This window comes from Musca autumnalis, unplaced genomic scaffold (assembly GCF_047663935.1).
Source record: "Musca autumnalis isolate F117 unplaced genomic scaffold, ASM4766393v1 scaffold_2, whole genome shotgun sequence".
Taxonomy (NCBI): domain Eukaryota; kingdom Metazoa; phylum Arthropoda; class Insecta; order Diptera; family Muscidae; genus Musca; species Musca autumnalis.
The window spans coordinates 15,205,777-15,224,111 of NW_027411755.1; the positions used below are offsets into that span (position 1 = coordinate 15,205,777).

General features: G+C 30.0%; 1 long non-coding RNA gene across 1 annotated transcript; it reads left to right on the forward strand.

Moving 5' to 3' along the window:
- The first annotated feature begins 15,525 nt into the window (after nt 1-15,525).
- On the forward strand, nt 15,526-16,313 carry LOC141393737 (uncharacterized). Its single transcript, XR_012410176.1, has 3 exons — nt 15,526-15,658; nt 15,729-15,917; nt 15,984-16,313. It is a non-coding gene; the product is annotated as an uncharacterized lncRNA (long non-coding RNA).
- The last annotated feature ends 2,022 nt before the right edge of the window (nt 16,314-18,335 follow it).

The following is an 18,335-nucleotide window of genomic DNA, read 5'->3' on the forward strand; positions in this document are numbered from 1 at the left end:
CATACATAAAACTTAAACAAAACAAAAGCAAAAGGACTGAGAGGAAAGAACTTAAAACAAGAAAATACATGCACTCAGTGTTAAGGTTTAGTTACAAAAAGAAAAAAATAAAACAAACTAAAAATGTTGTTGGAAAAAATGTTTAAAGCACAAAAGAAAAGAAAAAAAAAATATCGATGGTTTTTTATATAAAACATTAAATTAAAGCATACATACATACATATAAGCAACAAGCAAGCATTAATGTGTGGAATTTACTGGTGAAAATGTTATGGAAAAATGTAGTTTATATTTTTGATAAATGTTGTTACCGGAAAAAAAACTATAATAGAAAAAACACTATTGCTATCCCTTCCTTAAGAATGAGAAAAAAAACAAAAATGAAGCAAATCTTACTCCTGTTTCTAAAGTCCATATCTTCCCACGAAATTTCTTTTTTTTTTACTAACAAAATATATTTTTTATTACATAAAAGTGGAAAATTTGTGATTACTATTTTGATGACCAGAAAAAGGCAAAAACATGCATTTTTTATTTATTAAAATTGGTTCCAGAACTAATTACAAGCCAATCCAAAAGTGATGTTGTATAATGACGTTTAAAGCGTATAGAGATATCTGCAGTACAGAAAATTACGGCTTTCGGGAGCTATATTGGCGGTTTAATGTGTAAACTACACTAATGTAAACCTAATACTACGTTTTGATTTACAAATCCACTCGATTTTAAATGTAAATTCTTCAGCATATACGTCACATAAATCCTGGATTTTATTTGAAGAGTACGCCATGACATTTGAATGCGAGTAGATTTTTTTATTCTAAACGTACTATTACATTGATAACCTAGGTTATATTTACATTGGCCCGTATTTTTTTTGATAATCTTCTATTTATTTTCCATTACTATACCCCGTTTATATATAACCAGATTTAACAAACCGACTGGGTTTCAAATGTCAATTCCATTGCTTATATTTCAAACAAATCCTCTCAAAGAAGGTTAACCCTGCAAAAAGCTCTAATATAAACAGCATATTAGCCGTGAAATGTATGGAAATATTACCAACAATAAATCCATATAGATTTATTCTCATGTGATTGATGTAAATCTAGCCTAAGATAAAGGTGCATGGCCACCCACTGAACCCTATGCCAATTGTTATGGTATATTTTTTGTACTGTTCATATCATTGGAAATTTTTTCGAAAGTGATTAAAGCTTTTAAAGCAAAAGCTTATGATATTCGTTTTTTTACCTAAAATATAAGTTTATCGTTTTTAAACATGATTTTAACTAAAAAAAAATTAGAAATTAAAGAAATATTTTTATCACAAGCTTATCCAAATCCAATTTACAACCTATAATCATATAAATAGGAATTATCTACAACATATTAATATAAACAAAAATTAAGCCAAGTAGTTGTATGGGATTTTTGTAGGTATTTTATACAATGTTATGTAAACACAATCATCTATATATACGAAACTTTAAACACACAGCATTATCAGTTTTTCTTTTATTTTACTTTTAAAAATGCATCTATACACAATAAGAATTAACAATTCAAAGTTGAACAAGTTAAGAAAAAGTCCGTCAAAAATTTACTTAAAAACAAAATAATTAAGTCTTAAAAACTGTTGAGGAATTTTAACAAAAAAACATACATATTTATACGTTTATATAACAAAAAACCAAAATTTTTTAAAAATAAAAGCAAACAATAAGCTTGAAGTTTTATACGAGAAATTAAATCTCTACAAAATAAAAATTTCTAATAAGAAAAAAATGGGAAATATTAAAAATAAAACAAACAAAAAAATCAATAAAAATATATAAGAAATATTGTTGTTTGTAGTAGTGGTTATGATTATTTTTTTACCAACGAAATATTTATCCATACCCACATGAGAAAAACCAAACCAATTACATTTAAGACTAAAAAAAATCAACTTTTCTTACTAAGAAAAGTGAAAAAACGTGGAAAATCTGTGTTCTATAAACTCATCCCCATTAATTACCATTAATCATTAAACTTTATCATCATTGCCATATATACACATACATATAAAATAACATAAAATTTAAAAAACATATGCATTAATCTATATACATACATTTCTTAACTATATTTCAGAATTAAAAAAAAAAACAGATAAAATTACCAAAAAATCATATTCTTATATAAGAACAAGTTGTTAAACCTTTTTGTATGTTGTGTAGTTTGAAACTATATATTATATAATATACATAAATATTATATACATATATTAACTATTATTATGAACTCAATGTGAATTACAAACAAACAAAACCCCTAATACAAAATAAATGCATTTTTTAGATTTAAATATAAAACATGTTTTTAAACACCACACACACACACACTCGATGATAACAACTCAATGCCCAGCCAGCAATTGGGAGTGAGTGAGTCACTTCCTCTATCAAAAGTAATCGCTTTCTGAACTTCTATTCTAGAAAATAGCGATCCTTTATCATTTTACAATAACAATTGCATTGCTGTCCCTTTTTTAACTTCTTGAATAACTACCTAGTGTCAGAAAAGGAGATCGAAATTCTATTATTGCTTTTTTACACTAACAATGCTACTACTTACGACTATCGCATGGGCAGACACTTTCTCTGGTCAATGCAGACACTTCGATTGTTTACGTTCATTTGAGGCGTGTACAACCTTAAACTAATATAAGACTTTAGCCTATCTGGTGTTTATAAGGTACGGTGGTGCAGTGGTAAGCATGTTCGCTTTGCATTCTTAAGGTCAGGGGTTTGATTCCCAGGCCAGGCAACATAACATTTTTAAAAGTACAAAAATTAATGAAGATGGCAATTTCATCTAAGGATAGTGTTCTTTAAAAACGTATGTAATTTGAAACATTAATTAGAATAGTAAAAAAATAAAAATTAAAAGAATAACAACAGATAAAATGAAAAACGAAAACAAATGTTTTTTTTTTTCGTCACAACCAATTTTATCGCTAAAAGTACTTCTAGGAAGTCTCGAAAGCGGCATTCACAAGTAGTGTCGTGGACGTGGTTCATTTCTTCCCGAACGGTGTGCCTACTTCAATTAGAATGCGAGATCGCGGATGTGTATTTCTATCGCCTGGGAGTGACTGCTTCGGGTAATGGGCGATAATAAATGCTTGCTGGGTGCTTTTATTAAAAAATACATACATATAAAAATGTAAATTTTTTAATAAAAGCATACAATACATACATAATTCACACACTACTCTTGACTGATTTTTAAAAATAATAATAATAAAGAATCATAACGTAATATTTTTAATCAAACAAAAATAAAACCAAAATCAACCAAAATTTTATGTATATATAAATGTTATCTATATAATCTCTCTATATATATTTGTATAGTTAGAATGTTTTTACGGAAACTTTGCATGGCTAAAGAAACAACTGATTATCTTCTAAAATGCTTCTTCCTCTTTTTGACTACTTCAAAAATTTTCTATATTTTGCTTGTAATTCTTAAATTTTAGGAAATATTCCTTCTGAAGACAACAAAAATCCAATAATTTTGTCAAAAATCTTTTTTACATTGGTTTTTTACATTTGGTCTTTAAATTACGCGTTTTATTAAAACGGTCGGTTGGTGTAAATGCGACTTAAAACATAAACGAAAAGAGAACGCAAGAAACTGCGAATGTATTTTGGCAAAAACAATGCAGAATAAGAAGGTGTTACATCAGTTGCCCAAATTCAGGCAAATTTGTTCACAATTACTGTGAATTGATTTTTTACATTTTGTTTGTGATTTTATTCAAAATGATGCACTCGTATGAATATCAGCTGTTTTTGGCGTTACACCTTTTTTATTGCGCCATAGCAAAAACATTAAGCGTATTAGAGAATTGTTAAAGGTGGTATCACGCGACATGTATTTGAAATACGATTTGCCACTTGTTCATATATGTACACCAGATGTAAACATCGTGTGATCCCTGCAAAAATGTCAATATGCCTGTTCGATAACTTTGCAAGTAAAAAGTTTTTGCAACTACATGCAAGACTTCTCAATTCTCTTTTACTGAACAAGTTTGTTATCGAACAGCATTTTATAAAAGTTTGTGCACCTAATGTATCAATAGTTGTGTTCCAGAACTAAAATTTTTTACAATTACAAGAATTTTTGCACATTTTTTCCCAAAAAAGCGTTCCCGTACTCCAAAAAGTTGCGCTGTTCTCTTCGGAAACCTATTAAACGACAAATTTTGGCAACCATTGCTGGCTTCTATTCGACTGATACTTTTATTTGGCATTTCTTTTTGAACGTTTCTACCAGTACTTTTCCGTACTTTTTGAACACATTTTTATGTAGTCGAAATTTCTCAGAAATTAACCTAGTGTTGACCAGCAACAACTCTGTAAGTCCCGGGCCACACTAGAGTAATTTCAATGAAATTTTGACATGAAATTATGCGTCTCTAGATTGAGTTCCATAGTCCCGGTCCACACTAGCGTGAATTTCATTAAAAAATTTCATGAAATTAGGTGTTCTTAAATCGAATTCCCCACTACACCAATTTTATGATTTGACTCTACTATGGAGGTCGATCTAGAGACGCATAATTTAATGCAATTTTTTCAATGAAATCACTCTAGTGTGGACCGGGACATAGTAGAGTAAAATAATGAAATTGCTGTAGTGGGGAATTCGACCTAAGAGCACCTAATTTCATGAAATTTTTTAATGAAATTCACTTTAGTGTGGACCGGGACTAATGTGACTTTTGACTATGATACTCAATCTAATGCCATGTTTACATTTGACCCTTTTGTCGGGTTTGTGTGTGATTTTATTCAAAATAACGCGTTTTGCAACTAGAATGATGATACACGAAGACTATTTTGATTGAAAAACTTCAATCTGTCAACATTTAGGTTTACGCATGGTACAATTAGAAAGGTGGATGCCTCAGCCCAGCTGATCGAATCTAAAACGTCAAAAAACTAGGAATTCGCTATGAAAAATCAAAACAAAAAACCATATGATTCGGTAAGTAAGAGATAGCATGTGTTCGCTTCACTGTACAAACACAAGCGATGAAAAGAGACAACAAGAAACCATTTGGCGAAAATTTTGACAGTTTACATTACAAAAAAAGTTGCTTTGTTGTAGCAATTCGCCGATGTTTCTACCTAAGTAATTGTACCATGGGTTTACGTTTTCATGCGATTAATGCACAATAACAGTGAGTGACAGATTGTGTGAAATCAGCTGGTCTTACTGTATCACACATGGTGGAATAAGAAGGTATTCCTTTAGGTTAAAGTTTCATAAAGTTTTACCATTTTTAACTCTGAAAGCGTTCCTTAACCTCAAAAAATAGTAAAACTTAAAGCAAAATATAAGAGAGAGAGCATGCCAAAATGGCTTTCTTTTTTACTACTTTCTGCTCGACAAATTTCGTAGAACAAAGGAACACAGCTCCAATGAACTGGTCCCACAGCAAAAACAGCTGATCGTGATTTGAGCTGGTAAAACACTGCGATTGAATCACAGTACAAAAGTAACCAAACATTAGGTCTGTACCATGGCACAATAATACAGGTCCTGCAGCAAACACCAGATGATTTCGATTTGAGCTGTCAAAATTCATATTTGTCATTTGAATTCGCTGTGAGGTATAGAAATGTCAAACTGTACAGAAACAGGTAGATGTATCTAAAAAAACAAGAAATCAAATAAATTTAATGTTGTACACGTAAAATGTCAACATTTGTTGTGTTTTGTATGAGAATTTAATTTACAATAACTTATTTTAGCAGTTCAATTTCTATCAGTTGTTTTTTTCTGTTTCGTCAAACAAAAATAACTACGGTAACAACCTTTTCTCGGAAAATGTTTTGTATGTATCTACCTGAATTGACAGAAAAGAAATTCGCCATGGGCCATGGTCTGTACCATGCTAGAATAATAAGGTGTAACGCCAAAACAGCTGATCTGAAATCGAGTGGATTTCGTAAATGTAAACATAGTTAAACTTTTACAAAATGCTGTTCGATTACAAACTTGTTCAGTAAAGGAGAAGTACTTGCAAGAACTTGCAAATACTTTTTACTTGCGAAGTTATGGAACAGGCCTATTTACAAAATTTTGACGTTTAAAGTAGAAAATTGTGGTAAGCTGTTTTTGCTGAAAGAACTGTTAATTGGCCCATGATTTCGACTAAACCATGATGAACTTACAAGGTGGCGTAAAACGCCAACATCGTGGTTTCTATCTGTCATTTGTTTGTTATTGTGAAAAAATTGTATGAAAACGTAAACAAACATTTTGACATCTTAGGTCAAAATAGAGTAAAAACGTACTCTTAATTCAGTGGTGTTTTACACTTGTCTCCTCTTTGATCATATTCGTAAATATCACACACAGGGTTGCATTTTTTGTAACATGGTACCAAGCGTACATTTTGTTAAAAATACTTAATGTAAAAAGAAGGTATTTTATAAAAATATTTTATAAACATTTTAAAATGCTTATAAAAAATAATCATTTTATGCGTTAAATAATTTTTTATGCACAAAATCATTGCAAAACTACTTTTTGTTTCAATTTCTCTTACTATGTTTTGCAACTCTGCTTAATAAGAATAACCACCACAAAGAGGAGACAAAATCTCGTACGAGCAATCGTTTAATTTCTAAGAAATTGTCAAATTAAATGTCACATTTTAGTAGAGCACAGTTGACGTAAATGGGCTATAACAGTACGTTTAGACCAGCGTCGTCCAAGATAATTCCATCAAACTAAAGCAAGTGTTTATATATGTGAAAAAACAACAACCAAATGATGTTTATCATATGTTTTTGCTCATGTACACTGTGAATGAGAGAGAATGCAAAACCCGCAGTATACAGATGGGCGACCCTGGTTTAGACTATGCTTGATTTAGGAAAGCCAGTGGATTTAAGTTGTCACTTTCATACAATACCTGTCAAATAAATCGAAATAATGTATTATAGTACGTTTACATATAACAGGACTTGATAAACGCACTGGGTTTCAAATGTCAATTCCATAGCACAAACGTCAAATAAATACTCATAAAGAAGGTTATAGTACATTACATTAGAGTTTTTGCCGGGTTAACCGACTTCTTGAGGACTTATTTGACGTTTGCGCTATGGAATTGGCATTTGAAACCCAAATCCACTGGGTTAATCCGGTTAAGTGTAACCGGGGTATTAACCCAGCAAAAAACATTAATGCAAACGCCGTGTAAGAGTACAGTTAGTGAACCGATGATTCAACTAACCGTTTTAACGTATCCCGCGAATTTTTAACTACATGTGAAGAAACAAGTAGAGTATAAAAAAAGTTGTTTTTTTTTGTTAATTGCCAATTTAGTTCGGAGATTTAAAACAAGCAATATATAGTAATACTATATTTCATTATCTATAACAAAGTTATACACATATTTAATGTTATATCCCATTTTATTTCATCAGAGCTTGTTAATTATTTAGAGTCTTCTCCCATTTTCATCTATACAAATATATAAACATTATATAAAAAAAAACAAACAAAACAAAAATTATGTAAAAAATAATATTTTTTTAAATTCAAAACACTCACACAAAATCGTAAACAACTTAGACTGCTTAAAATGTAAACCAAATCTTATAAAACAAAACAAAAAACAACTTTAAATTAATTTAATTTCAAACTTAAAAACATCTTGTGAACATTGAGACTCGTTTAGGGAATTTTTCTAATTCGAAAAATTTTTGAAAAAAATTGAAGCAAAACTGAAACAAAAACCAAGAAATAACCTTTTTTATTTCACTAAGTAAAAAACAACATTTTTTATATAACAGAAAAAAATGGAAACATTACAGCAACCAAAAACACCATTCTATAAACGATCTAATTGTGACAGTAACCGCTAAAAGAGCTGTCCGTTATCTATGTGGTTAAATGTCTTCTCTTTACAAGATATTAAAAATATCATTATTGAAAAAATACACGAACATTAACTTTTAAAAAAATTGAGTCTAAAACAACCGATAATCTAATCAGTAATAAAGTGAGACTTAATCATAAAACTGAAAATATTTATAAATTAAAATCATGATCTCAGTGACAAGATTTCAGTTGCATTTCAAATTTAATGTTACAAAAATCTCCTTTCTTAACACAAGCACTGAAAAGTTCCCACCATAAACTTCCTTATTAAAGTTTAATTTTTCTTTACTGAAGTTTAAATCACAAGTGGAACTCTTCAGATCATGTGTTAAATCGTCCTTTCTTTTGTTTACTTTCTACAAAAATAATTTAAGTTCTACTTCTTAAATAAAAAAACAAATAAAATTCTTATAAAAAATATTTTTATATGGAACTTGTAGTATTCTTAGACTTAAAAAAAACTAATTTTAAATATAAATAAATTACTGTTGTTGTTGGCTTTTATATTAAAATTAAACCAAAACAAAAGAAAAAAATAAATCAGAAATTACAAAAAAATATTATTAAACATTTATATACACTTTGCATTTGTAACATTTTTTGTAGTTGTAATTACAAATACATCATACATAACAAAATACAACAACCAACAATATATAAGATGATGTGTAAAACAACAAGAAAAAGTGAAAAACCTATTAATTACACACACAAATATATATTTAATTAGACTAATAATAATATGTGACAAAAACAAATTAAAACAAAATCATTTGAACAAAACAAATGCCGCCGCCGCCGCTTAGATTGTGTTTATCTACAAATAGAAATGTATCTTAATGAATATTATTAACATTATTATTATTAAGAAAAGAAATTTATTAAGGAAAACAACAAAAGAAAGACTACATTCGTTTGTTTTATCTATTTTTCAATTTAGTTTACGTTTGACTTGTTCTTGTTAAATAGTTTCAGTTCGTTACAAGAAAAAAGTAAAAAAAAAATATGTATTTAAAAAAAGTAAAAAAGACATAAACGCTTGCTTTCTTTAATATATACTAATGTTAAGTTTTCAATTTTTTTATTACATTACATATAATATTAGATTATAATTGTTTGATTTAGTTTAATTTGTATCCCAGTAGAATTGTGAATAATGTTAGTTGCTTAATTTTCAGTTTTTTTTATTTATTATTGATTTGTAAACAATAGATCCTTGAAGTATAACGTGTAGTGTTGACATAAATCAGCTGTAGAAAACGTTAAACTTATTTTACATTGGCACCTAAAACAAAAACGTCATTTATTTGAATTAAATTTACGCGTTCTATTAAATCCTGTTTGATGTAAATGCGAATTTAGCACTGTGTAAAAAATAAAGTCATGTTTACACTAACTCCTATTATCATGATGACTGTTCTATCTTGATTTTATTTGACGTAAAATTTAGGAAAACACGTGTCAACGATATCGACATAAATTAGGTCTGTTCGATAACTTCTTAAGTACAAAGTACTTGCAAGGAATTTTCAGTTCTCTTTCACTGAACAAGTTTGTCATCGAAAAGCATTTTGTAAAAGTTTGTTCCAATTTGTAAAAATTTTTTCGATTTTTAAACAGACCTATTATTATCAAGATAACAAACCGCAATGTAAACGTACTCTAATCTTAAATTGAAACTCAAAGCTTTGGACGAATTTGTAAGAAATTGTGAAATTAAATGTAATACTATGTTTACATTAACGAAATCCACTCGATTTCAACTGTCAATTCCATTGCTCAAACGTCAAATGAAATCCAATCGATTTCAGATGAGTTTTCATTTGACGTATACAAAAAGGAATTGACAGATGAAATCGAGTGGATTTCGTAAATGTAAACATAGTATAACACTTGATTAAAACACGGTTGAGGTAAATGGGTTGTAACATTTACATGTTTTTTTGAAGTTGTCTTGTCACACATGAAATTGTTTCACAATAAATAAAATAAATATAGTTATATATTAACTAAATCTATATATATGTGCTACGAATTTTACGTTTACATATAACCAGATTTAGTTAATCCTCCGTTTAGATGAAATCATCTGAAAAGAGGTTAATAACGTAATGTTTACAATAAGGTCCGTAAAGCCGCATATACATCAAATGAATTTTTAATAAAATAGCATATTTGTCCCGAACACTTGATTTAGGTGCCAGTGTAAATAATGTTTAAACATTTTGTAGGTTTTCAACAAGTTTAGAAACTGTTGATTTGAGCGATTTCCTTTTTTTCCAATAACATAATTCAGAGAGAACAGAAAATGTAAAGGCGCATTGAGACTACATGATGATGAAGTAAATTTTTTCGATTTATTTGACGGAAAAAATGTGTCAAACAAATCGATATATTTTGTGGTTGCCTGATGACTGACAAAAGTGAACGGCCACACTGGCAAGCAACCGATTATTTGAGCAAAACTGACAGTCAAAACCATGGTGGAATAATAAGGTGTAACGCCAAAAACAGCTGATCTTCATACCAGTTGTCAAAATGCATTATTGTGAATAAAATCACATACAAAATGTAAACAAGCAATTCACAGTAATGCATTATTGTGACCAAATTTGACGTTTGACATGATTTGATGTAACACCTTCTTATTCCACCATGGTCAAAACTGATCGTGTGTACCACGCATTAAAGATAAACATGAAATGACAGTGAACGGAACCATTGTAAACCATTGTACCCATGACAGAACTACCAGGTAGTGGCTGATTGAATATAAAAAGTCAAATCCCTTTATAAAAAAAATTATTTTTGTTGTAATTTCCCCAACAACATAAAGAAAGTTTTGACATAACATATTCCAAATTTTACGATGCCACTACCTGGGTAATAGAGCTGGCAAAAAATCGATGGCACTATCGAAAAAATCGATTGTTTTTTAAAAATTAAATATCGATATATAGTTTTGCCTATCGATATTATCGGAACAAAAAACCCCAACAAAAATTCATTGAAATAAATAGAAATTTCGCTGTTTTTCGGTTTTGTGTGTGTAAGAAAGTAAGCCCGTAGTCACACGTAGACATTTTTCGGCAAAGTAAAATGTATTTTTTATATTTTTTATAAAATAAAAGCAATTGTTTATTCTCCTTTACATTTCTGTGAACTACTTGCGCAAAATTTCAAGAAAATCATTGACATTTCCGCCATTTTAATCTCCTAATTAATGGTTATGACAACTTAGCGATAATATCGATAGCAATCGATATTTTAAAACATTATATCGAAAATATCTAATGTTGGGAATATCGATGGTTTGCCAGCTCTACTGGGTAATTGTGCCATGATTGTACCGAAGCATAAAGTGGGGCACACACGAACAGTTTTGACTTCCAGTTTTGCACAAATAATCGGTTGCTTGCCAGCGTTTCCGTTAATTTTTGTCAGTCATCAGTCAACCACAAAATATTTTGTTGTTGCTGGACAGTTTGACACTTATCGATATTTTCGAAAAATCGACAGTCAAGATTGATCGTGTGTACCCCGCTTAAAGTACAGTACACATTGTCAGTTTTGAATGACGATTTTTTGCAATTATCGATAACTGTCCAACCGTCCAGCAACCACAAAACATTTCGTGGTTGCATGATGAATGACAAAAATGAACGGCCACACTAGCAAGCGACAACAAAGCTGTCATTCAAAACTGACAATGTGTACCCAGCTTAACTCTTTATTGATTACCGACAAAGAAACGATAAGTCCCAATTTACATTAGGCGAGTTTACTTGCGGCAATTGTCAGTTTGTTGGTGAGAGAGGGTGTTGAGAGGCAAAGGGTTACCATATGCCTCACCTCTCTCTCCATCAAACTGACAATTGCCGCAAGTAAACTCGCCTAATGTAAATTGGGACTAAAATGAAAGCACAATGTTATGAATAAAAAAATAAATGAGAAGTTGTCACCACTGTTGCTTTCGGCAAAGCTTATAGTCCGTTTACACAATGTGGTAACGAAATAAATAACATATCGTGTAAGAAGGACTACTTGATTTTGATAAGAAAACATTTTCACATGAAATATTTTAAATACAGCATATGTGGATTCAATTTTGAGAATTAATTATGTCACTACCTAGATTTGCAAGAGGTTTTAAGGATTTATTTTTAATTTATATGATTTGTATAAAAATTTCATTTATTTCTTTCATAATATATGTATTTATTCTTAGATTTATGTGACCTTCAATACTTTTGGTATCTAGTCATTTCTTTTAAAAAGTCAATTTTATTTCACTTTTTCTAATAATAAAAAAATATATACTTATTTCGCAATACATTAATTGCTTAGTAATACAGGGTGTTAAAATGCATATAAAAACTGAAAACAAGTTTTTATTTTGTTAAAGTTAATTAATTTTATAAAAAAACTGCTTAAAAAGTTTCAAATCAAATTATTTTTGTATTTTGCTTAAAAATAATATTTAAGAAAAAAAAAAAAAAACAAACGTACATACAAGACAAAATAAACACAAAATTGCAGACTAAAAACCCCACCTTTTCAACGAAAACAAAAAAGAAAATAATAACCAAAATAGAAAACATGTTGTCATATAATAAGAATTGTATTTTCTCAACTCACAATCACCTTTACGATACGAAAAACAAAAACAATATCAACCATTTCATTAACAAAGAAAAATATTGAAGAAAAAACAAATAAACCAAAAAAAAATGATTAAATGTGAACCTTTTTAAACTACAAGATTGACACCTTTTTAAACCAAACCCCAATATTTCTAATTATTAAACATAAAACATAAAATAAAACAGCAAAAAGACACTACTTTAATCCTTAAAGGTTTATTATGATTATTATTAAAAAGTACTTAATAATAATATTAATTGTGTGTGAACTTAGATCAAACATGAATATTTTTAAATGTTTATGGTTAAAAATAATAAACAAAAAACATAAAGAGCAATTATTAAACTAAATTTAAAATTAAATAAAAAATCGTAATATTATTATAATAAAAATCCCATAAAATGTTTTGCATTTAATCTACATTTTTATGATTTACGAAATTGAACAATTTTCCTAAATTAGTTTTAGTTAAGATTTTTATTGTTTTAAATACGGGGCCAACAAATGAGCGGTTTCTTAAAGTGAAGAACTTAAGAAAATTGCGCCCAATTACGGAAACAATACAAAATCGAGAGCAAGCTTTAAGCAACTGCCCAATTGCCATGAACCCAAAGTTTGTTTAGAATAAATATCTTTTCTCCTCTGTCCAAATCACCACAAGTGACATTTTTTCACTTTTTATTATTATTAATGTTATTATTAAAACTTATTTATGATTATTGGCATAAAGAAAAAAAAATTAAAAAAAAATAATATTCATACATATTGTGACAGTTACTTTTTATTTTTTTTTTTAAAAGCGGAAATGGTACGGTGTTCTTGGCCATGGCTTAGCTCGCCGGATGGGGGAGTTCTTTTGTCCGCTGAAACTGCACACTTAAATTATTGTCGTACCTTACTTTTATAAATTATTTTTTTGTATTTACGAGCATTGAATATATATTTAACTTAAAAAAAGACAATAAACAAAAAGAAACGGATGTATTTCAACACATCTCCATTGAATTATTTCAAATAAAGAGAATGCATTACAGATTTCCAATTGAGGTGAGGTATAGATGGCGTACCTCGTCGGCTTCCCACCCCATATGACTATAAGCCATCCGTGATACTTTCGTTGCCATTGTTAATTTCATGAAAGTATCCCAAACAAAACTCATCTAACTGACCACTTAATTCAACCCATATTTCTATTTTTTTAGTTCAAAAACATTTTGATTGTTTACTTAATTCTTTCAAAAATTAACGAATATATATTTTGGCTTCATATTTTCTTTGTATAAATTTTAGATGTTGTGTAATTATACTTAAACTTAGTTTCTTTTACTTAAGGATCTACTTTTTTACTATAAACTGTTTTTTACATATATGAATTTTTTTTGTGTTATCATGATAGCATGCTATTTATTTTTTTCTCATATTTTAGGTTACAAAATTTTCTTTTGTACAGGATTAAACAAATGCAATGAACAATGATATGTTTATAAAATGAGGATGAATTATGTTTTAATAGAGTACGATCTTTAAAGCATAAATATATTTATCATAATGTTTTCTTAATTTGTAATTCTTTCAAATAATCTACCTCAAAAATTAGTTTTTTTTATATTCATTTATTATTTGATATTATGGAATCTAGCTCCTTAAAGTATGCTTTTTTTAGGTTATATTCTCCGAAATGAAATTACAGTCAACTCTTTTCAATTGTTTTTTTGTTTGCCAAGTACAAGGTTAAGAAACCACGTGTAGAAAGATATTTCTGTATGTTGAAGTCTTTTTACAGTTACATATGGTTTAATATGTTCTTTCACGAATTATCATATTAGCAACTTCTTTACAAAATACATTTATGATTTTTCTTACGTTTACACCAAACATTCTCTTATCTTGCTACAAGCTTTGGGTTGGTGTACTCACTTTTATTTAAGAAGCTTTTTAATCAGCTGGGGGGTATTTTGTGACAACTTACAGAAATTTCCCTTGAGACTAGTGGAGTCCCCACTTGCTGTTTTGGTTGCACAATTTTTTTTTTTTGTGGACTGCGGCAAAGCGTAAATTTTGGACTGGATGGTTTAATGTGGGTTTATACCACTATATCCTATTTGAAGTGATTCAATAATTAATTTTATTAGGTAAATTTAATAAAACTTAAACAATATTTATGCGGCATAAGCGTTTGTAAAGAAGGGATTTCTTACCCAAGGAAAAGATTTGCTGGTAACTTTATAATATACAGAAAGTTCTTTTTCAGTACAAACTTATAAGTCAATTTTGTATTTTTTTTTTTTTTGCCAGAGTGCAGAAAACTTTCCAATATGACTCTTAAATTTGATTAATAATTTTTTTATTATAATGGATTTTCACTAGGCAGTCACACTTTCTTCTTGAATGTTCTTTATTGGTTGTACTGTACTAAAATAACCAGCATGGTCTTAAATGTACTTGATCAAGGTGACATTTAAGGTCTCAATCTGCGTTGTAGAGATGTGGGTGTGATGATAATTAATCGATATCACATATCGCAATTTATTATTATTTTAAACTGTAATGTATGGCATATAGTGTAGATGGCGTTAGGAAAATGAATAAATAAGAAAAACTGTTAAATTTAAGCTTTTAAATGTGATCTCACATTAATTCTGTTTTATTTAATATTCTCGATCATTTATATTTTAAGACACTTTAAATTGCTGTTGACGCATAGTGCGTTGTACGTCAGAGACAAAAATGTGGCAAAATTCAATTTAGTGGCACAAACGAATAGGGTGGCACTGTCCAACACTTGTTTGTAAAATGACAGCTGTTTGTTTACATTTCATCAGATGTTTCATTCTGTGAATAATATTGAAATTTTTTTGTGGCAATTATGTATCTAAATAAAATAGAAGAAATTGTGTTTCAACAGGGAATTATGCTTCACAGCCCGCAGGTAGCTGTTACAAAGCCAGTTCTTTTTTGTGAAACCCGTGTAATATAAAAGAACTGGGAATCTGCATTATAATATTGTCACAAAATTACATTGTATATTGGACAACTTACTCCTGCAAATGTACAGGTAAGTGTGCATTATGTGTGCAAATGAAGTTAATAATATTTATACATCTTTTTCGCATTTATGTTTCCAGGTACTCTGCAATAAACGGCGAATGTCATGCTTCATATTGAATGGCTTATCAGGGAAAGTGGCCTGATGGTATTGATATAATCAAGGAGAGAACTAATTGTTGTGAAATGTGTGAACATTGAACTTCATTGTTGTTAAGCATTTGTAAGGAAAACAAGACGTCAATGTTTTTGCTGGAATCTTAAACGAGGTAATTTGTTTGTAATAACACCCGAAGGTAATAACTGAATTAATATTTTCTATGATTGGTTTACAGGTAGAAGTTGCACCAAGGAAGTCAGGTTTTGCCATGTTTCTGCTTATTATTGCGAGTATATACATATGGATGGTCCATTTAGTGTTGCGTGCAGCTATATAGATCTTGTGTTAGAGTGAATTATTGTGAATACATAGCACGGTCACATAAAAAAATTAGAATAAATACCTGTGTGTGCATTAGCTACGTTTGTTGCTTAAGTCTTTTGTATTGGTTGAAATGTATATATTGTCATAATGAATGATGTTTATGCATTTATTAGAATGTAACCAGAATGTATTATTTTTATGTATAATATTGGATAAAGATGTTATTGTTTTATTATATTTACATCTGAGTACTTTTTTTTTAAATTATTATGGTAAGCATATACTTTGTGATGAGCATTACTGCTTCAAATGTTGAGCATGTATTGTCCCAATTAAGTTACCCTTAAGGTTTTCGACTTCATAGTAGCAGTTACCTAGGGCCTTTCTTATCCTGCATTTTAACCAAGGCTTACAGAATTTAGAGTTTATGGCCTTTGCAAAATTGCTTTGGACAAAATTTTTTCTATAAACTTCTTGGCCTGGTTTAAAGGTAACAGTACGAGATCTCTTGTTGTATGACCTTATATTTCTCTCATATGCCTGGTGAATTTTAGTATTTATCTTTTTATGTAACAACTGCATGTAATCTGATTTTGGTAAAATCGATATTTCGCCATCTTCTAAGGCATCCAATTTTCTTAGAATTGCATAAGCATCTGCATGTGTGATCATGTTATAACCCGTTAGGGCAAAATATGGCGATGTACCAATTGAGGAATGTATAGTAGATCGCAAGGAATTTTCTATTTTAGAGAGATTCTCATCCCATTTTGTTTGATCTGTCTGCAAATAGCTTCTGATACTGGTTAGTATTGTTTGGTTCACACGTTCGCTGGCATTTGCCTGCGGTGCGTGTATAGCTGTGCGAATATGCTTGATGCCAAATACATTTAGTAAGTCTTTGAATGCTTCAGAAGTGAATTGCTTACCGTTATCAGAGTGTATGTATTCTGGCACACCAAATTTATAAAAAATCTCATCCATTAGAAACTTATTGACGTGGGCTACAGTTGCTTTTGCCATTGCTTTTAATATAACAAATTTTGTCTTATGGTCGAGGACTATGAATATGAAAGCTTTACCCGATTTGGTTCGTGGGTATGGCCCTAAAAAATCAATATAAATCTTTTGAAATGGGCGTTGAGTTATTACCTCACTACCCATTGGAGGCCTTAAAATATGCTTTGGATGTTTGGTTTCTTTGCAAGTAGAGCAGTTATTTACATATTCTTTTATCTGTATGACCATTGATGGCCAGTAAAAATATTCCCTTATATTATGTAAGGTTTTTGCTATGCCGCCATGACATATATTATCATGTGTCCTTTTTATAATATCACGTGTTAGGCTTTGTGGAGGCCATATTCTCCAACAATCGTCTTCGTTGGCCACGTCAAGGCTATTAAATTTCACTCTTTTAAAAACTATACCTTCTGATACTTTCAAGTCAGGAAGTCGGTTTTTATTTTCTTCGATTGTATCAATCAATGTTAGATAGGATAAGCTTTTAAATTCTGCTGAATCAAAATTGATGGTGGATGAGACATCAAACACCATTTCCTCCATATCTAAACGTGACAACATATCTGGAACGACATTTTTCGTTCCTTTTCTATGTTCAATCGAGAATTTATAACCTTGGAGTTTTAAGCTCCATCTAGCCAATCTTCCACTAAGGTCTTTTTGCCTCATGAGCCATTGTAGGCTTGAGTGGTCCGTAATAACGGTAAACTCCATTAGCTCTATATACTGTCTAAAGCGTTCGATGGCTAATAAGACGGCTAGACATTCTTTCTCAGTTGTGGAGTAATTTCTTTGGGCACTGTTTAGTTTCTTCGAGAAGTACTCTATTGGATGTTCTTCATCCTGTTCATCTCTCTGAAACAAAACAGCACCCACTCCAACATTAGAAGCATCGCACTGCACGAAAAATGGTCTGGAAAAATTTGGACTTGACAATATGGGACTGGAAACTAAACATAATTTAAGTTTCTCAAAAGATTCCATCGCCTGAGGTGTCATAACGAATTTTGCCGATTTTTTTAATGTATCTGTCAGTGAAGCTGTTAGTGTGGAAAAGTCGTGGATGAACCTACGGTACCATCCGACTGTACCTAGGAATTTACGAACATCTTTTTGGTTCTTTGGAGGTTTTATGTTTACGATGGCTTCTATTTTGCTGGGATCGGGTTTTAATTTTCCAGCTCCAACAATATACCCAAGGTACCTCAATTCCTGGTAACAAAACTTCGACTTTTCCATA